This window comes from Heteronotia binoei, chromosome 4 (genome assembly GCF_032191835.1).
Source record: "Heteronotia binoei isolate CCM8104 ecotype False Entrance Well chromosome 4, APGP_CSIRO_Hbin_v1, whole genome shotgun sequence".
NCBI lineage: Eukaryota > Metazoa > Chordata > Lepidosauria > Squamata > Gekkonidae > Heteronotia > Heteronotia binoei.
This window is the reverse complement of record NC_083226.1, coordinates 133,247,265-133,269,360: the sequence shown is the minus strand read 5'-3', so window position 1 is coordinate 133,269,360 and position 22,096 is coordinate 133,247,265. Positions and strand designations below refer to the sequence as shown.

At 42.2% G+C, this 22,096-nt stretch overlaps 1 protein-coding gene across 1 annotated transcript in view; it reads right to left on the bottom strand.

Annotated features, from left to right (window-relative positions):
- LOC132569575 (transportin-1) overlaps window positions 1-21,591 on the bottom strand; it is a 119,833-nt gene extending 98,242 nt beyond the window's left edge. Inside the window, exon 1 of the mRNA XM_060235790.1 lies at window positions 21,569-21,591. The gene's annotated coding sequence lies outside the window, so the exon portion shown is untranslated. The remainder of the gene's footprint in view (window positions 1-21,568) is intronic.
- Between the last annotated feature and the right edge of the window lie 505 nt (window positions 21,592-22,096).

Below are 22,096 nucleotides of genomic sequence, written 5' to 3'. Positions count from 1 at the left end.
GAGGTCTAGTATGAGTGTGAGATGAATGAAGGTGTTATGAGACAGATGCAGAAGCTCGACCAATCATGACTGCCAAGACTACCAAGCAGTCACCAGACTACAGATGAGCTGACCAGTAGAGGTTCCTTGGACTGAACCAGGAAACTAGTTTCCCATCCAGTGTCACAAAGAAGGGGGCATCTGTGGATGGTTGGGAAGGCAGCTATCCAGGAATGACCAAAGGCTTGGGAGACTGGCATTAGGTAGATAGTTCAGACACCTTTTGTGGTCATCTGAAAGAGGCCCAGCAAGAAAGATTGCTTGAGTGTTTGTGGCATCAAGATCAAGCACTGCAATAAGTTGGAACCTGTCCTGTGTACATCAATACCACATAATTCAAGGGCGTTCATACAGTCTGGTGGGCACTGTGCTGCCTTGGCTGCAGACATAATGAAGAGCAGTTATAAAGATCGTAGCCACTTGGATATGAAGACCTCAGAGATAGAGCAAGAGTGACTTCATTATACAATGGGCAGCCATGAACCCCAGGTAATCAATGTAGAGGACCCTGTAAGTATCCAAGCAGGCTCTTTAAGCCACAGGGAGTCACAGTGGGCTCCCCAACCCCAAAGCAAACCACTGGTTTTGAAAGTTGCGTTGAAAGAATACAACTTGTGGAGATGGAATTTTAAAGGGTCAGCCAAGGGCCAAGACTAGCCCGCAGCCATAATGTCCCACTATATGTCTTAATTTCCCACTATAATTGTAGAGGAGAACTAAGACTGTCATGGACAGTTGATGCAGGTCCACAGCCATCAACATCGAGCACTTTGTAAGACCACTGATGCTGCTGAGAATCCGAGCGGCAGAGCCTGGTATTGGTGGAGAAGCAGAGACAGCAGCAACACTATAGCCTTATGGCAAGGTAGGCAAGGTAGAACTTGGTATCCCAGAGATACAGGGATAATAACTTGGTGAGAGATGTAAAAGTGATTGCATCGCTTGGGAGCAGTGACCATAACATTATCGATTTCCCCATTTGTATAAATAGGAAGTTGTCCCAAAAGACCAGCACAACCATGTTTAACTTTAAAAGAGGTAAATTCTCTGAGATGAGGAGGCATGTGACGAGGAAACTGAAAGGAAAGGTAAATACAGTCAAAACCCTTGGGAAAGCTTGGAGGCTATTTAAAACTACAATCCTAGAAGCTCAGATAAAATATATACCACAAGTTAGGAAAGGAATGAACAGGTATAAGAAAAGGCCTGCATGGTTAACAAAGTAACGGAAGCTGTAAAAGGTAAGAAGGACTTCTTTAAGTGGTGGAAAGCTAGATTAATAAAAGTGAGCTTAATAAAAGGGAACACAGGCTGTGGCAAATCAAATACAAGACTGTGATCAGGCAGGCAAAAAAGCGACTATGAGGAGCATATTGCAAAAAACCTAAAGACCAACAATAAAAATTTCTTCAAATATATTAGAAGCAGGAAACCAGCCAGGGAGGCAGTAGGGCCCTTGGATGACCAAGGGATAAAAGGATTACTGAAGGAGGATAGGGAAATGGCTGAGAAGCTGAATGCATGTTTTGCCTTCGTCTTCACTGTGGAAGAAGAGAAGTGTTTGCTTGCTTCAGAACCACTAATTTTGGAAGGGGTGTTGAAAGACTTGAGTCAGATTGAGGTGACAAGAGAGGAGGTCCTACAACTGATTGACGAATTAAAAACTAATAAGTCACTAGATCCAGATGGCATACATCCAAGAGTTCTGAAAGAACTCAAAGTTGAACTTGTGGATCTCCTGAAAAAAATATGTAATCTTTCATTGAAATCTGCCTCTGTTCCTGAGGACTGGAAGGTAGCAAATGTCACCCCCCTCTTTAAAAAGGGTTCCAGAGGAGATCTGGGAAATTACAGGCCAGTCAGTCTGACTTCAATACCAGGAAAGTTGGTAGAAAGCTTTATCAAGGACAGAATGAGTAGGCACATTGATGAACACAAGTTATTGAGGAAGACTCGGCATGGGTTCTGTAAGGGAAGATCTTGCCTCACTAACCTGTTACATTTCTTTGAGGGGGTGAACAAACATGTGGACAAAGGGGACCAAATAGATGTTGTTTACCTTGACTTCCAGAAAGCTTTTGATAAAGTTCCGCATCAAAGGTTCCTTAGTAAGCTCGAGAGTCATGGAGTAAAAGGACAGTTCCTCTTGTGGATCAAAAACTGGCTGAGTAATAGAAAGCAGAGAGTGAGTATAAATGGGCAGTCTTCGCAGTGGAGGACGGTAAGCAGTGGGGTGCCGCAGGGCTCAGTACTGGGTCCCATGCTCTTTAACTTGTTCATTAATTATTTGGAGTTGGGAGTGAGCAGTGAAGTGGCCAAGTTTGCAGATTGTTCACTAAATTGTTCAGGGTGGTGAGAACCAGAGAGGATTGTGAGGCACTCCAAAGGGATCTGTTGAGCCTGGGTGAGTGGGCGTCAACGTGGCAGATGCGGTTCAATGTGGCCAAGTGCAAAGTAATGCACATTGGGGCCAAGAATCTGAGCTACAAATATAAGTTGATGGGTTGTGAACTGGCAGAGACTGACCAAGGGAGAAATCTTGGGGACGTGGTAAATAACTCACTAAAAATGTCAAGACAGTGTGCGACTGCAGTAAAAAAGACCAACGCCATGCTGGGAATTATTAGGAAGGGAACTGAAACCAAATCAGCCAGTATCATAATGCCCCTGTATAAATCGATGGTGCGGTCTCATTTGGAATACTGTGTACAATTCTGGACACCGCACCTCAAAAAGGATATTATAGCATTGGAAAAAGTCCAGAAATGGGCAACTAGAATGATTAAAGGTTTGGAACACTTTCCCTATGAAGAAAGTTAAAACGCTTGGGGCTCTTTAGCTTGGAGAAACATCGACTGCAGAGTGACATGATAGGTTTACAAGATTATGCATGGGATGGAGAAAGTAGAGAAAGAAGTACTTTTCTCCCTTTCTCACAATACAAGAACTCATGGGCATTCAATGAAATTGCTGAGCAGTCAAGTAAAAACAGATAAAAGGAAGTACTTCTTAACCCAAAGGGTGATTAACATGTGGAATTCACTGCCACACGAGGTGGCGGCGGCTACAAGCATAGCCAGCTTCAAGAGGGGACTGAATAAAATATGGAGCAGAGGTCCATCAGTGGCTATTAGCCACAGTGTGTGTGTGTATATAATTTTTTTTTGGCCACTGTGTGACACAGAGTGTTGGACTGGATGGGCCATTGTCCTGATCCAACATGGCTTCTTTTATGTTCTTATGTTATGTTTAATAAAATGATTGACTCTTGTAAGCCCATGAAGGGCCCTATAGCCCAAAACAGTTGGGAGACTATGAAGTAGTGCAAATAAAGCCCCAGCTATTGTTGAGGTAGGCGTACTGGTACTAGAAGTTCTTTGGAAAAATACATATAGTTTGTCCTTGATGAAGAGAGATGATGGAATTAGTAGGAATTGAGACGTTCAAGGAGTCTGCAGAAGCTCTATGGTGTAACCCACCTCAGTGATGGTCAGGACATAGGCATCTATAATTATGGGTCCCTAAGGGGCCCAAACAAAGAAAGTCTGGTCACCAAAGGTGGAAAATGAAATGAAAAAGCTTGCTTAGGTTGAAAAGATGTTAGTTTAAATGGCTGAGGTTTAAACTTAGAAGAAACATGAGCCATCTGGGCAGTCCCCATGAATAAAGATTGGAAAGACTGGTGATGCCTTTAAGCAATTAGGGTCCACCAATGGGGCAAAGAGTGCTTATAGCAGGTTCATGAAGTCAGCTGTAAATGCTTAGTCCATCCATAGCTGCCACCAAGCACGAGAACCCTCAAAAGGAAGATCCTATATTTTAGACCTAAATTTATTCTGAAACAAAATGGTTTGGACCCAGACATGGCAATGGAGGGCCATAGAATTAGCAAGGGCTGTAAAGGAGCAGGAGACCACATGGTACACAACATTTAGTTGTAATCATGATAACTTTGACACTTCAGGAACGATATGGGTAACAATCTTATCTGAGGATTTAACAAGGAGAAATGTAACCTGGTTAGCAAAATGAAATGCTTGAGCAGAGAAACAAGCAGGATAATTGTAGGGCCAGGTAGTTAAAAAATACAGCTTCCAAACTCAAGCGATAACCTGGCTTATTTCCCAGTTAAAGGGCAAGGAATGACAATGTTGTTATATTTCAGGACTGACAGCACACTGACAGAGTTCTGTGCAAGAGAGTAAAGAACTGTGACCGTTTTCGCACACAGCTTACCACGCGGTCACGTTCCCATTATCTGCGCTGGAGTTACAGGAAGTGCCGCGGCTTTTGCGCAGCAAACGTAAACTGGGTTTTAGCGGTTTACGTTTGCTATGCAAAAGCTGCGGCACTTCCTGTAACTTCGGCGCAGATAATGGGAAATCCGACAGACGCTGCAGAGAGAACAGGAATGTGACCCCGTGGTAAGCTGTGTGCAAAAACAGTCTGTATCTCTAGAGTGCACAAGTAGACCCAGGCAAACCATTTTTAAGGTGGAAACATCAGTCTGAAAAATTGTGACAACTAGGTTTGGAGTATCAGTGAGCATCAGATACTATCGTAGCAGTCACAAGGACAAAAACATCTAACATGTCACCACAACCAAGAACACAGGTCAAGGACGTGTTCAATAGATCCTCAGGATCTGAATGCGAAACCTTGAATTTGCATGGAAGGAAAAACCCAAGTCAAAGAGAAGACGAAGAAGACATAGAATTTAAATTCCGCTTTCCACTCTAAATCTCAGAGTGGCTCACAATCTCCTCTATCCTCTTCCCTCATAATAAAACACCCTGCAAGGCAGGTGGGGCTGAGAGAGCTTCCACAGAAGCTGCTCTTTCAAGGATAAGTCTGCAAAAGCTAGGGTTAACCCAAGACCACCACAGCAGCTGCAAGAGGAGTGGGAAAACAAACCCAATTCTTCCAAATAAGAGTCCATGCATTCAATCACCACACTAAAGAGGAAGTTACAGAAGCAGAAATCAGAGCCAAACTAAAAAATGGGAAGTGTCAGTGCCAGTATAACAGGGGTGGCCAATGGTAGCTCTCCCAGTGCCAGTATAACAGGGGTGGCCAACGATAACTCTCCAGATGTTTTTGCCTACAACTCCCATCAGCCCCAGCCATTGGCCATGCTGGCTGGGGCTGATGGGAGTTGTAGGCAAAAAACATCTGGAGAGCTACCGCTGGTCACCCCTGCAGTATAACATTACACCAGCAAGAACCCCGGTGTAACTTTAAACATCCCCATAGAACATACACAGGTTGAAAAAAACATCTCTTAGTACACATGTAGGGTGGGGGCTTTGGTAACCCCACTGAAAAGTCATTTTGCACAGAAAGGAAGTACTCTGCTTGCTCCTTGGCTGTTTGTTGAAATAATATAACATATTGCTCACTTGCTTATGTCCGAACCCTTACAGTATTCTCCCTTTGCAGACACCAATATCTAATGACAGATTCCACTTCTCCAGTTGGTGGTACAAGGACAATGCACTCCACACAAGTAAATTTGGAAGGTGGATCCCCTGACTTCAGGCTGTGAATCAGAACTGTTTCCCTTGCCCTATGCACTTAACTCTGTGCATTGTCTCAGCAACCTCTCTCCTAACAATTGCTAATAGCATATACAATGCAAGGTAAGGGGCTTGTAGATGTGCTGGCAGCATGTCACCATGCTGTTAATATTCTGTCATCCTGTCTGCAAGCAGAAGACATAAAAAGTTCAACCACAGTCTTGGGTCAATAACCACCTTAGACACAACTACAATACAGTTCTCTACAAGGGATAAGTAAATATGAGATACAGTGTGCACAGCCACTGATGGGGGGGAGACTCTTTTTAGCAGCAATTTTTTTAAAGATCTCCACAGTTGCAAACTTCTTTAATAGGAGACTGAGAAAAACTTGACACAGAGGTTTTCTGTTCTACTATTAAGTATGTTTGAACTCCCCAACCAGGATAGAGATGAGAAGGAATGAGACTGGAAAGGGAGTGGGGTGGGAACAAATACAGAAGAATTAAATGGTGGGAGGAGAGCCTTTTGGAGTTTAGTGCCATTTTGAAATCTTACTGGAGACTTTCTGTCCCATTTGTGCATTGAGAATTCTATGTGCAGTCTTTGGACACACTGAAAAAGAGTTTTGTGGGTTTTGCAGCTTTTTGCAACTTATTGATGCATCAGAAGCACTTCGATATTGGTTGAGATATGTTGTTGGAGCACCCTATGCTAGAAGAAGACTTGGAGGAATAATCAAGTCGACCTGTTCATTGGGACTCCTTTGATGGAAAAAGCCAAGCAGGAACTCATATGCATATTAGACCACACCCCCAATATCCCCATTGTTTCCCACAGCGTTTTGTAGAAAACACCCATCACGAACTTATTTGCATATTAGACCACACCCCTGATGCCAAGCCAGCCGGAACTGCGTTCCTGTGTGTTCCTGCTCAGAAGAAACCTCTGGTTATTGCTATTTACTCTTCTATTGAACATACTGTATGATTTTGTTTCAATACATTCTTAGTTATTTGGTCACTATAACTTCGGTTCTGCTTTTTCCTGCAGGGCAGTCAGCCGAGCCGCTGCTTTCCTCTGCCTGAATCTTGGATGGGGGAAAGAGACAGAGCTGTGCTGGCTGGCATGTAGAAAGGAGGCACCCAGCAGCCCTGTAAACCATGCAGCACCCTAGACAGCCACCTACATGGCCTTCTTCCACACGCCGGGCCTGTAGCTAAGATGACCAGATAGAACCTCTGTGTTCAGGGGCAATGCATTCTTGAATTCCAGTTCAGGAAGGTAACTTTTGGGGGTGGCTGTTGACTGTATCCCTGCTGATGGGATTTCCAGAAGCATCTGGCTGGCTAGCATAGGAAATAAGACACTGGACTAGAGAAACCTTTGATGATCCAACAAGCCACTTATTTTATTCTTATGAAAAGTGCAAGGCATGTAGTAATCTTATCCTCATCTTACCGAGAGATTTAAAATATTATTCAGTGATCCCTTCCTTAATTATGCTACTGAATTAAAGCAGACTGCTTTTTTAATATCAAGGAAAATGCATTCTGTGCATGACACACATGGGAAAAATGCTTGTTAGTATGGAAGCAATTGTAGCCCATTAAAATGCATGCTATGGTGCTGTGATACCTTATAATTAACATTATAAATGTTTAAAAGGCCATATTCAACAAAATACTGGGTGGGATAAGCCCCCTAAATAAAATTGGATAACTGTTTAGGATTACTCTCCAAAAAACCTAGTTGGTTCTGTACCTTTTGTTGTATGAAGGATCTGTACCATCAACCTGGTCAGAATCATAGTTTGGGCCACTCTGGAGATCCAATTCCAGTTCCAAATACCTTTATTGGCATAGACACTCTGGAGATGATTTCCAGGACAATTTCAGTTGCCCAATTTGTCCTTGCTCTTTTTTTTTCCTATTTAAGAAGGCAGCAGGAGGAAAGGCTGGAATGGGAAAAGAGAGATGGAACTAGTTGGATTTTAGCATCTAGGGACTAGAATAGCTTTCTAAAGTTAGTATAGGTGCAGAAAAACAACACTACCTGGGCACTTGTCTCAGCTGCATCCTCTCCATGACAATGAAATCAACTTCTCACATTTCCTCAATTTTCCTTCCTCAATTAAGCAAACTGTCTTTTGGGTGGGTGGGTGGTTGTTGTTTTTATCCAATTAACAGAAATGTTTTAAGTCTTTTGGTTGTTTAGTACTGTCTAAGAGATACTAACGTCTCACTTATTCCCAGGTAACAATTATTCTATTTACAGTAACAGACAAGTGATTTGTTTTAATACATGGTTTAGATCCGGATCATGGAGGGCCCAGATGGAGTTTTTGTCCAGGGGCTCACAGTGGCTGTTATCAGCCCTGACACCCTGTGCTCTAACAGGTGCACCCCGTCATGAAGGAGCCCCCAAGGGGGGGGGGAGTGCAAGAACATGATGTGCAAAGTTTGGGAGTAGACTTCTTGTGTGCCTCTAACATAAAGTATTACTCATTAATACACTTGTGCCTATCTGGACTCTTTGCAGGCACCTCTCCAGTCAATAAAGAGCCCACAATCGACCTCATTCAAAGTAAAATGCCAGCCAACAGCTGAGCTGGCAACATGATCAACAGTTGCAGCAACCTCTCTTGTTCTAGCCTCAATCCTGCACCATGCAAACTGCTTAACAGAAGTTTATACCCAGCACAGTTGACCCCTCATTGGGACAGTTCTGTCTGAGATACTGCAGTCTGTCACTCAGTTTAGGTAATAGCGGGGACTACCTTTACCTTTAAAGGTAGTTGCCTGTGCACATAAGAGACTTGTTGGAATAAAAAATGTTGGGAACCTCATTCCTGACTTGCTGTCCAGATTCTGATGCCATTCAATAAATCTGTGGATTGTCTCACAGGAGTCTCTGTGAAGATGATATTGGATTTATATCCCGCCCTGTACTCTGAATCTCAGAGCTGTCAGTCTCCTTTTCCTTCTCCTCCCCCCCCCCCACAACAGACACCCTGAGGTGGGTGGGGCTGAGAGAGCTCTTACAGCAGCTGCTCTTTCAAGGACAACTCCTGTGGAAGCTATGTCTGACCCAAGGCCATTCCAGCAGGTGCAAGTGGAGGAGTGGGGAATCAAACCCAGTTCTCCCAGAAAAGAGTCCGCGCACTTAACCACTACACCAAACTGGCTCCTGCCACCTGGTCCCAACTGATTGATTCTATCTTTAGTATGGCACTGGCCATAGAAGAGGGGCTGGGGGTGGTCTTCCCATGCTTGCACAAATGTGCTCTCCAAGGGGGAAAGGAAGTATCCTCAGTTGGTACACGCACCCCAATCACTGCTGCCATTTATTAAGCCACACAGTCTGCACGGCCAGGGGAAGGTTAGGCTAATGGAGCTTTGTCCCCATTTTACTATTGATCAGCTCACTGCCCAGCAAAAGAGGGACTTTGCCTTCTCGCCAGCATTTGCTTTAGAGGGATCCAAACCCAGGGCTCCTGTTTGCCATGTAGGTAGACACCCCAAGAAAGCTATGGGGAAACTGACTAGGAAGGCTACTGTCAAACGCACAGCTGGGTGTTCTCTTGTGGCTCCCTTGGGGTCTGCCTCCTCCTTGACTGGTGCTTCTGAAATCAGAGGGCTTAGATTAGAGAACTTTGCATACGTAGTTCTGTAAGTGTTGCATAGGAAGGTCTATTTTGCAGCAAGCAAAAAAGACATAAAATGAATCTGACAGGTTCAAGAGATGATGTTAAAGAAATAACTTAAAAGCCTTTATTTGATACCATGTGTAACCAGGTACATTTAGTACATCATGAAGTGCAAGAGATAGTACAGACTGAATATTATACATTTACAACTGGCACATAAAATAAAGCCATCCTTATGGAAAGAATTACTCATAACACTGAATTGAGAGCAGCTCTCAGTTCCAGAGAAGGAACAAATCAAGAACAGAAATGATAGTAAAGTGGGAGTAAAATGGCTGTCTGAAAAGACAGATGAGTCACAGCCATTTATAACGTTATCAGAAAAGAAATGAGTTGCCACTGGTTTGTTGCCTTGGCTGCAAGATTCAAGCAGAAATCTATTCATACAGTAGATATGTTAAATGTGAACCTTTAATGTAAACTGACCCATTTTTAATCTGTTTGCAATCTTGTAACATAGAGGAAGAATGAAGCACACATACTAACCAATGGAAAACAGGATTAATAAACAAATCAATATCATAACTGTATTTTCTCAGTAATGCATGTATGCTGCATATACTAGCAATAATCTTGAAACTATTTCTTACTGTCAGTTTGAAACACTAATAAACCAGACATTGAGACAAATCATAACTTGATTTCAGTAGGTGTTCTCTCAGGCCAAATGCTGTTTTGATGTATTTAATCCCTTGCAACATATATCACTGTGGAGAGGGCAACATATTGTATCTTAGGCAAAACAATATGTTACAGGTATTGGTTGCAGACATGGAAAAGCTAGGTTTTGCTTGAAATCCATAAGCACCAATTTTTCATTTTTACAGGTGAGGTGATGAGATACCTGGATTTTTAACCTGGATTTTTAATTATGAGACTTGTAGCCTGATTTTAATATAGATATTTAGCTATCACAAGGAAGCTGTTCTTGGCAGCCCACACACGAGTGATCCCCAACTCACACTTAGCATGTCTTGCCATGTGGATTGCTGCTATTACATTAAAAATGTGTGCATCCCTACAAAATCACAGAATCAGAGTTGGAAGAGACTCCCCAGGGTCACCTAGTCCATCCCCCTACACAACACAAGAAATTTACAAATACCTCCCCCTTAAGTTTACAGGATCAGCATTGCTATCAGATGGCTATCTAGCATCTGTTGAAAAACCTCCAACGAAGGAGAACCCACCACCTCCTGAGGAAGCCTGTTCCACTGAGGAACCACTCTATCAGGAAGTTCTTCCTCATGTTGAGCTGGGAACTCTTCTGATTTAATTTCAACCCATTGGTTCTGGTCCTACCTTCTGAGGCAACAGAAAACAATTCAGTATCATCCTCTATATGACAGCCCTTCAAGTACTTGAAGATGGTGATCGTATCTCCTCTCAGCCAGCTCCTGGCTAAATATACCCAGCTCCTTCAACCTTTCTTCATAGGGCTTGGTCTCCAGACCCTTCACCATCTTTATTGCCCTCCTCTGGACCCATTCTAGTTTATCTATATCCTTCTTAAAATATGGTGCCCAAAACTAAACACAATACTCCAGGTGAGGTATTAACATGATCTGTTAATTATACTTCTGTTAATACAGCCCAAAATTGCATTTGCCTTTTTAGCCACCGCATCACAGTGTTGACTCATGTTCTGTGTATGGTCCACGAAGACCGCTAGATCCTTTTTGCACAAACTACTGTCAAGACAAGTCTCTTCCATCCTATAATAATGTATTTGATTTTTGCTACCTAAATGCATAACTTTACATTTATCCGTTATAATTCATTTTAACTGTCCTGTCACCAATGTGCAGATTTATTACAACCACAAAGAGCAGGGAATATTTTATCTACTGTTAAGGTAATGTGTAGATTACAAATGTGGGCTCTAGATCAAATCAAGCCCAAACTCTCCCTAGAAGCTTAAATGACTAAACTAAGGCTATTGTAGTGTGATCACATTATGTGGAGACAAAACTCTCTGGAAAAGACAACAATGCGAGGAAAAGTTGAATGCAGCAGGAAAAGAAGACCCAACATTGGATGGATTCACTCAATCAAGGAAGCCACAGCCCTCAGTTTGCAAGACCAAGACAAGGCTGTTATTGATTGGATGTTTTGGAGGTCATTAATTCATCGGGTTGCCATGAGTCAGAAGCAACCTGACAGCACCTAACACACACATATTGCAAATGAGAATATGCACATTCTCTACCAGTGTGCACACATACATGTACTTCTGATAGCAGTATAAAATTCTAATGCATCAGGGTACAGATTCCCACTTGTAAGACAATTCAAGGGAAAGAAAGAATTTACCATTGGAAAATAGGAAAATGATTGGCTTAAATCCCACAGAAGATTTCTGCAATGGAAGGGTGGGGTGGGGGGGATGTGTCAGTTTGCCCCTCATAACATTTCTGGATATCCCATGTCCTTCAGGATAAGCATTTTGGATATCATACTAGGCTGCTGCAGAATCAAGAAGATGAGGAAGTCCTGCTCTGCTGACAGAAATTAAGGATGTAAAACATTAAATTATTAAACAATACAGATTTGTTTACCATTTATATATTCCTTTAAACATTTACTTAAGATTTGGGAAACTGGTAAACAGTTACCTGTGTATTTCAGAATAATGTGTGCCTATGTAATGTGTTTTCCAATGCTGGCCTAATAGTTAACTGTCTGTACACTAAAGCATATTGACAAGTTAACTTCTCTTTTAAAAAATCAGCAACAGAGCTGATAGTACATACAAATGTGTACATGAATTAAACAGATTGAGAGCCTCTTAATGTTTTAACATTTACATGATAACATTTGATAGTTTCAACAGGTGCTTTATTAAAAGGAAATCTACATCCCTAATCCTGTCCTACAACAGTTTTATTAATTTATATTTTGAAGATATGTGCAACATTTAACTGTTTACACTATTATGCAGCACAAACCAGAACTTTGTTTGTATCTGAAAGTGAAAAATCATTATAATATTCCAAAATAATAATAACTATTCTCTCTCAAAGTAAAGGGCATGCAGACATAATGGGTGAGAGGAGGGGAGGATCAATAACTAGAATCTACTGCATAAAGCAATAGCTTTATAGGATCACTGTCCCTGGATTCAGGTTTGCTAACAGGCCTGAAGAAAAATGTCCTATAAAAGCTTAATGTGTGGAAATGAGCTACTAAGGCTTTTCATGGTATACAACATCATCTGGTAAATAACAGACCACTGAGCCTCTGTTAAGACATTTCTCTCTCATGAACACATGAAACTGCCTTATACTGAACCAGACCCTTGGTCTATCAAAGTCAGTACTGTCTACACAGACTGGCAGTGACTCTCCAGGATCTCAGACAGAGATCTTTCCTATTAACTACTGCCAGATCTTTTAACTAGATGCCAGAGACTGAAACTTCTGCATGCCAAGCAGATGCTCTACCATTGAGCCACAGCCCCTTGCCTATTTCAATTTATGTTTAATATGACCAGAACCATCTCCAAGATCAGGGCCCCTCTGGTTGGCTCTGTGACCAACTGTTCCAGTGCAGTCATTTATGATGTCTAAAAATCTCATTTCTACAGCATGACTCAAGGATAAGTTTACCCACACAATATAGGGGTAGTTGAAGTCTCCCAGTATAATAACTTTACCCGCTTTAGTTATTTCCTTCTCCAACTCAGGTTCAGCCTGAGTTGGAGTTGATCAGGTGGGTGAATCCTCACTTTTAAGTAACCCTTAGGGCTCAGTATTCCACCTACATAACTTCTGTTGTGGAGTTAATTCTCCTGATGTTTTCTAACTTATTTTATTCTATGCCCTCTTTGATGTACAATGCAACACTACAACCAACCCGACCCTCCCTGTCCTGCCTATAGAGCTTATATCCTGAAATGACTGTATCCCAAAGATTTTTTTCCCCCATTCCACCAAGTTTCTGAGATACCTACTATATTTAAATTGTCATTGAACACCAAGCACTCCAACTCCCCAACTTGGCTCGGAGACTTCTAGCACTGACATATAGACACCTATAATGCGTTTCCCTTTGCAGTAACCCTTGCTTACGTCGGCCCATTAGTCACCACATATGGCCCTCAGTCACCATTGTGCCCTCATTCCCAAGTTCTATTACACGCCTATAAATATTACCCTGAGTCTTTATGCAATCATCCTTTTGGACTGACCTATCTGGAATCAGAGACTCCCCAATTCCTCTTGGCCTTTCCCCTGGGATTAGCTTAAAAGCTGCTCCATCACCATTTTGATATTAATTGCCAGCAGCCTGGTTCCCTTTTCGTTCAAGCTATCTCTTTTCTATAGGTTTGTCTTGTTCCAGAACAGTCGCCAGTGCCTAAAAAAAAATCTAAACCCTTCCTCCCAGCACCACTTTCTCATCCATGCATTAAGACCCCTGATTTGTGACTGTCTAGCTGGCCCTTTGTGTGGGAACTGGCAGCACTTCTGAGAATGCTACCTTTTAAAAAAGGTCTTGGCCTTTAACTTTCTGCCTAGGAACCTCCAGGACCACAATTGCCAATGTCATTGGAGCCAATGTGCACCATGACTGGTGATGCTGACTCCTCTACAGCATTATCTATTAACCTATCTAGACAGTGTGTGATGGCCACAACCTTTTCATCAGGCAGGCAAGTCACCATGCAGTCAAAATGCCTGTCACAGAGCCTACTTCTATATCCCTAATAATCAAATCACCCACTACCAGAAGACACCTCCTCCCAGCCCCCCAGGGGCATTCTCAGTCCAAGAGGATATTGGTTTGTTGCTCAAGGAAGGGGTCTCTAAGGGAACACATCACTCCTCCTTACACTGACACCCTTCAAACCTGAGACCCTCACTTTCCACAACAGCAGAAGAACTGTCAGCATAGGAGTGGAAGTGTTCTGGTAAATCCCTAAGACTTTCTATTCCTTGGCTCCACCACTAACCAAAAGGGAGACTATAACCAAGAAATCAGAAGGAGATTGAAACTGGGAAGGGCAGCCATGAAGGAGCTAGAAAAGATCCTTAAAAGTAAAGATGTGTTGCTGGTAACCGAGATCAAATTAATTCATGCCATAGTATTTCCCATTACTATGTACAGATATGAAAGTTGGACAATAAAGAAAGCTGACAGGAAGAAAGTAGACTCCTTTGAAATTTAGTGCTGGAGGAAAATTTTGCCACAAAATCTATTGTTAGAGATGGAGAAATTTGACTCAGAAGCATCCTCCAAGGCCAGTTTCTTTTGTAAATTGTTGTGTTTTTCTGCTAATCCTTAATAATATTACATACTTTTTAATACTTTAAGGTTTTGCATATTTTATATCACATATAGTAAAACATTGCAGTGAGCATGGCCTATTCAAAATAGCCATCAATGAAACCAAATGGACTGAGCACTTCACTACTTCCTCAGAACGCAATCCAACAACAAAATCAAGATTTAAGCATATGTATATATGTGTGCTGGACTGTGGCCTACACATCTTGAAACCAATTTGCTGAGGTCTCTGTGTGTAATTTTGCCAAAAACCAGATTAACGTTCATTTAAACTACACCTAAATTCTATGTCAACACCCTTTTAAAAATAAATTAAATAAGGAAAATGGTTCAAATCCCCGTTCTGCCATGTAATCTTGCAAACTGACCTTGGGCCAATCACTTACTCTCAGCCTAGCCCACTTCACAGGGCTGATGCAAGGATAAAATAGAGAGGAAAGCTATGTAAGCTGGAAAAAGATTAAATGAAGTAAATAAAATGAAAATGCATATAGCTCTCTATAACAATCATGAGTTCCCATGAAAGAGTTTACCTAAAACAAAATAAAGAGAGCCAGTTTGGTGTAGTAGTTAAGTGTGCGGACTCTTATCTGGGAGATCTGGGTTTGATTCCCCACTCCTCCACTTGTACCTGCTGGAATGGCTTTGGGTTGGTCTTGTCAGCCACCAGCGAGCCTGCAGCAAACGTGGACTATTGCACCCTTCTTAAATCTTCGTTCGCGAAGCCAAGCCGAGAGAGAGAGAGAGAGCTATCTCAGGAGTTGTCCTTGAAAGGGTAGCTGCTGTGAGAGCCCTCTCAGCCCCATCCACCTCACAGGGTGTCTGTTGTGGGGGGAGAAGATATAAGAGATTGTAAGCCACTCTGAGTCTCTGATTCAGGGAGAAGGGCGGGGTATTAATCTGTAATTCTTCTTTTGTTAAATCTACTCAAGGCATATAAATGTGAATTTCCTCTTCCTTTCATTCAGCTGCCTTTTCTTCACACCATTTTGTGACAATCTGTACAGCAGCCCTCCTGCCAGCTATTCTATATAGCTGAACACAGTTTCTATTTCAGATCTTTGCCAAGAACATATTCTCCTTCAGCACTCTTTTTCCTCTTCTTTTTAAACATCTAATTATCAATCCAACATCCAGATCCTAAGCTTGTTTCCTTAGAAGCAAAACGTATTGTTTTTAATAGACGTTATTCCCTAGCAGTTACCTTTAAGCTCACATCTTTAGTTATAGGTAGCAATCTTCCTTTCTGCCCAACATTAAGCTTACCTTTAACATATTGCAAACTTTGTGCAAAAGTGTGTATAATCATACAAAATTAGAACTGCAATTTTTCTACAAACTATACCTCACGTTGGTCTAGTTCCCCTATATTTAAAAAAAGCACTCGTTTCTTCCTTTCCTTGTGCATTCCAGCTTCCTCCATGGCTCTGGTCCTACCCAGGTCAGCCATCCTTGCAGCAAATCATAGTTTGCTGTTATGTCTGAATTGGTAACTATTGTTCCCACTAGCGCTCCAAATCAGACTGAAAGGCACTACTGAAAGTAGAATTTGCATGCTGCAACAACTATGGTTCACCGCAAAAGAGGAAATCAGGGATGTAATCTGAATGTGTTAGGGAAGACAAAAGCATATGCACACATAAAATTCCCTCATGTACTATACTCCCAAATCACAGTTCAGTATTACACATGAACCAAACCACTGTGCAATGCCATAGGATACATTTTGTCACATTTGCTTCCTTAAAAAATCAAACTCCAAAGGCAATCTCTTCACTTTCAACTGCTATTGTTCTACTGAATACCATAGAAAGCTTCTGGCACTGAAGGTCAGTTCCTAACTTGTTTTGGAAATATACAATTACAATAGGTGAAAGTAACAATAGGTGAAAAACATTCTAATAGAATTTCAAAGAATCACGGCCTAGTTCAGATTTCTAAATATTAATTGAGAAGATGGACAATAACTTGATAGGTCACTCTGAATTTTAGATTATACTCTTATTTCTCCATTAGAAGAATATAACCAGCCAGAAATGTATTAGAAAGATTTAATGGGCTTATTTTCCAGAATAATTCAGCATGAACACTTTCAGGACAACTGGTGGGTAGGTGGAGGAACAGCAGCAAGATATGCTTGCCACACTTTAGGAAAAAACCCTTCACAGATAATTAGTAAAGCTCCTAAACCAAAAAGTACTTGTTAACTCCTTCCACTCCTTTGCTCAGAGGCATAGACTTTCCAATTTCCAGAGGGGGAGGGCTGAGGCTCAGCCAGAGGCATTGCTAAGATAGGTCCCTAAAAGAACTGTGATCCAATGACATCATAGGGAGGAGCCAGTGACATCACAGGGAGGGGCCTCCATTATTACTACCTATGGAGGTGGTGCCATGGAAGATTTAGGGAGAAGCTCCCCAGAAATTTAGTGGGAACCCCCCTAACAATGTCCCTGGGCTGGGCCAAACCCAGGAAAAGGTGGGAGTTGGCCAGTGGTTACAGTGGTATCTCAGCAGCCTCTTGCTGTGTCGTTTTTGAATTTCACTTTTAGAATAGTCACTTTAAGATCTGCAAATATGCATATTTGCATAGGATATGCATAGGATAAACTAATGATCACAGATTTGACAATAAAATGCAACGTAGAAAAGCTTAGGGGAACTTTTTAAAAAGTTTCCCTGGATATTCATTTATAGGTGTCTTGTTTCTGCCTTATTCATAAGGGTAACATTATACTGAAATTTACAAAATTATGGCATCACAGATACCTTTGTATGGTAAATGAATGGCTGGAGTCTCTGAGCTAGAAAACAGTTGCTGTGCATTCAAAGCAACTGTTAAATAAAACAGCTACTCTGAGGTCCCCATTGAGTCTCCTGGACGGTTCAAGTGTTCTCCTACAGGTTTCTCAGTCTAGCCATTCTTGAAGTCAGATTTGTGTCTGGGGATCTGAAAGACCTTTTGTAATGTACTCAGTGACGAGACATGCAGAAGGCAACATACTTTATTAGAAGATACATCACAGAACAGGGCAACGCAGGCCAGGACCCGCTTTATATACATTTTCCCCGGAACAGCCCTCCAGCTGGCCAGTCCAATCCTGGCCAGTCAAACTTCCTGCCATTGGTCTTGATTGGCGGAGATCTTCCCACGCTGCGCAGAGTGACCAAGGGACTTCCCCTGGACGCCTCTGCTGCATGGCCACGCGGTGCTACTTCATATAGCACAATACACTACACCTTTTCTACCATCTGTGCCTGAAGGAGTACTTTCATCATATGGGGGACATAAAAGTTGCTGCTTTAATGCAAAGGAACATCAGAAACAGATGGGAATAGAAGACTGCTGAATTGCAAGAAATTACAATGCTCAGAACAATGGAACCTCCAGGATTTAAAAGAGATATTGGCTTCTCTCACTACACACGCTAAGTCACTCAGTTCTCACTTATACCTAGAAATCAAACTATGTTGTTCTAAATGGTGCCACTGGACTCAAACTTAGTTCTCGCATCTGTCGTTAATTGCTTCATTATATGTATACCAATTTACTGTGATTTTCACCTAATGTATTATTCCAATCTTAACAGTATGTATCGCTCAGTTACTTAGACATTTTTACTCCAATTAGCTCTTCCTGGCAATTTAACACACACACCCCTTACCTATATGTAATATTTGAAGAAATCTGTTTCAATTAATCTTAGGGAGTGAACATACGAAGTATCTCAGTTCTTGCTTATACCCATAATGGAACTTGACTTGATTTGTAGGTACCACTGGACTCAAACCTTGTTCCCACACCTGCTTGTTAACTCTTGTATTTGCTTGCTATTTTACTGCCATTCAAAGATCTCTCTTATATTCAATCTCAGCTATAATCACCTATTACTTATGCATCTTGACTCTAAATTCTGTTTCACCTCTATCTGATGAAGTGTGCTTGCACAGAAGAAGAATTGCAGATTTATACCCCTCCCTTCTCTCTGAATCAGAGTCTCAGAGCAGCTTACAATCTTCTATATATCTTCTCCCCCAACAAACACCCTGTTAGGTGGGTGGAGCTAGGAGGGCTCTCACAGCAGCTGCCCTTTTCAAGGACAACCTCTGCCAGAGCTATGGCTGACCCAAGGCCATTCCAACAGGTGCAAGTGAAGGAGTGGGGAATCAAACCCGGTTCTCCCAGATAAGAGTCCAGGCACTTAACCACTACACCAAACTGGTTCTCATACCCAGAATAAAACTTCATTGATCTTAAAGGTGCCACTGGACTCAAATGTTATTGCTTCAGAACAACACAGCTACCCACCTGGATCTAAAAAAAACAGTGTGCATGCACACAAAAGTTTATACCTAGAATTAAATGCATTTCCAAGCATTTCTGAATACTCCTAATGACATGTATATCTAACTTCATCATATAACAAACCACTGCAGTTTCCAAACATAAATGTAACTCCTGTATCTTTCTCTCATAGCACTAATGAAACAGGTGACAAGGGAGAGTTTCTCCTCCCCCAACAAATGCCCCCTCCCTTTTGAAAGCTTTTTCTACAGCAGGGCCATATTCATTTAAACCACATTATCTATACAAGTGGAGGTAAGGCGGAAAATAGTGCCCACTGGTGGCCTGACCTCATACATTCAGCGGAAGGTGTGAATGATCACATATGCAAACATGGGACTTGGAGCAAAAGTCTGTATGTGTGTGTAGGCTCACTATGCACAACTAAGGATCCTATTTTTTCTGCCAAAGAGTCTATAAATGCAAAACTGTATACTGCTTGGGTTCAATTCACATCATCTGATGAAGGTGAGGAGTACAATCTTGCTTCTCTTCCACATGTTCCATCAACATGGTTTGAAGGTACGAACAGAACTGATAGTGCAACCCTATGCAGAATTACTCTAGGCTAAACTTGCAAAGTCCAGGTTAGGAAATTTCTCAAAATTTCGGGGTGTGGCCTGGGGACAGTGGGGTATGAGGAGAGGAGAGACCTCAGAAGGGCATAATGTCATAGACTCAACCCTCCAAAGCAGACATTTTGTCCAGCGGAACTGGAGATCACCTAGAATTGCACCTGCTCTCCATATGACAGGGATTAGTTTCCCTGAAGAAAATGGCTGTTTTGGATAGTGGAGCCTATGGCACTATATTCTGCTGAGGCTACTTTCCTTCCCAATGCTCCCCTCCCAAATCTCCAGGACTTCCCAACCTGGAGCTGGTAACCCTACTCTAGGCTAAGCCCAAACTATGTAAAATGACTGCAGTAGATTGCCCTGCAAGTCAGTCAACAGGCAGCCAGCCTACAAGCTAACCCTTAGCTTCTACTCACACTAATCAGAGGCCTTTTAAAAGATAAAAAATAGTTAAATTCATCTATCTTATTTACTTGAGGTGTTATATATTGCCTTTCCTTATAGCTCCATGCAGTCCTATATGCAACAAAGCTACTTAATACAATTAGGATTAAAACAGATAAAAATTCTCCAGCCCTCACAGTTTAACTATTTGTATTAAAAAAGGTAAAGGTAGTCCCCTGTGCAAGCACCAGTCATTTCTGACTCTGGGGTGATGTCGCATCATGACATTTTCACAGCAGACCTGAGTTCAATCCCAGCAGAAGCTGGATTCAGGTAGTTGGCTTCAGGTTGACTCAGCCTTCCATCCTTCCAAGGTCGGTAAAATTAGTACCCAGCTTGCTCGGGGGAAAGGGTAGATGACTGAGGAAGGCAATGGCAAACCACCCCATAAAAAGTCTGCAGCGAAAACGTTTAGAAACCATGAATAAAACTTTGTTGTTCTTTTATTCAAGGTATAAACTTTCGTGTGCATGCACACTTCAGATATTTACCAGTCTATAAATATAGGTGGAGGGTGAATAGTAAGTTAGCAAACAACATCATGAAGATGTTTAACAGATTCAAAGACTAAACAAGAATAACAAGCTTAGTTTATATGGTTACCATTTGAGTTTAATTCTGGGGAAAACAAGTAAAGGAAAGAAATGTCAGACTGGAGACTGATGACAGATATATCTTTAATTGTGGAATGCTGAGAGTAATTAACTGAGACCCTGCCATCATGCTCCTCAAGCATGGAAGTGGCCTTACTACATCTTGTTTGAAGGGGGTAGGGGCAATTGGCTGTGTATCTTCCCTATCTCAAGACCAGAGAAGTACATTCCAATCTACCATTCCAAATTACATCGCATTCTACTATTTTTCATATATATTATTTTTAGACAAATAAAAACAAAAAGAGCAAAGACAGAAATTACATTCTACTATTAATTACATTACAATCTACAATTCTTATCTACTAGAGAATATAATTAGTTCAGAGTTGGTTTTTGAAGGCAGAAACACTAAAATTACTGCACTAAGACTTGGGAAAATACAGGATCCCACCTAACATAACTTCTGTAGCTATACAGAACATGTAAAAAAGCTATCTGAACTCTTATATGGAAATAATAATTTCAATAAGGATGTAATTCCCCACAAGTAAGAGAAGTTAATTTTGTTATTGGTTTTAAACCCTACCTACGGTACAGTTTTCAATGCTTTTGAATCCCTCATGAAACTACCTTGAAGCGAAAGACCACGGAACCAGATTCAGCAGCATCACAAAAGGTGGTGGGCCCTTTCCATCAGGGAGAAAGGGGCAATCTGTTGCGCTGACATGATGCACTAAAGGTCATACAACTCCAAGCTAGGTTACCTCTCGTCCTTTCCCAACTAGAAAAGGAAAACCTTTACAGCCCCTCTTTTGGAGTGAAAGAAGACAAAAAGCTAGAAGTCTCAAATACGCAGAAAAGGAAATGCTGGGCAGGCCGCAAAGACCCAAAAGAAAATGAGTCTAAAAACAGCCCCGCCCCCTTCCTTCCGTCCCCGCACCGAATTATAAAACCGAGGAGACGATCTCAAGCACGGAACCAACCAATAGTTTAAAAGCGACTTTGCTAGATAGCCATTGGCCAAGGCCACACACGCATCGTCCGCCCCCTGGCAGCCATACCTGCTGCCATTGGTAACCAAGGTGCCAATAAAGTCACAAGCGGTGATGAAATGGCCGGCCGAGAAATGCCCCTTTTTTTCTTCCACAGCGTCCACCCTCCCTTGTTAGGAGCCTCGAAACTATTCACGCCTTCATAGCCGTAAACAATCCATAGCAGGCGTTCCCGTGGCCTCGAAACGACCCTCGCACTAGGCTACCTACCCACACAGTCCCAGAGCCCCACTGCAGGGTAGAGGCAAGCGAGGAAAGAATCCCCCCCCCCCCCTTCACTCCAGCACCAGCAAGACTCCTGTCCCTGAAATGGCTGAACAAAGAGAGCCTCGCTTCTTCACCACAGTCCGTCCATTGGCCGGGGGGCGGGACGAGGGCGGACCCAGCCTGCCTGGAAGGTCTAAGCCTGCCGGTAACCAAGGTAACGACAGGCAGGTGGTGGTGCGTTTTTGTAAATAGGACGGACGCACAAGCCGGGGTGGGGAACATTGTTGCATACAGGTGCGTGGTTGTATCAGTGGTACAGTTCATTGCTGA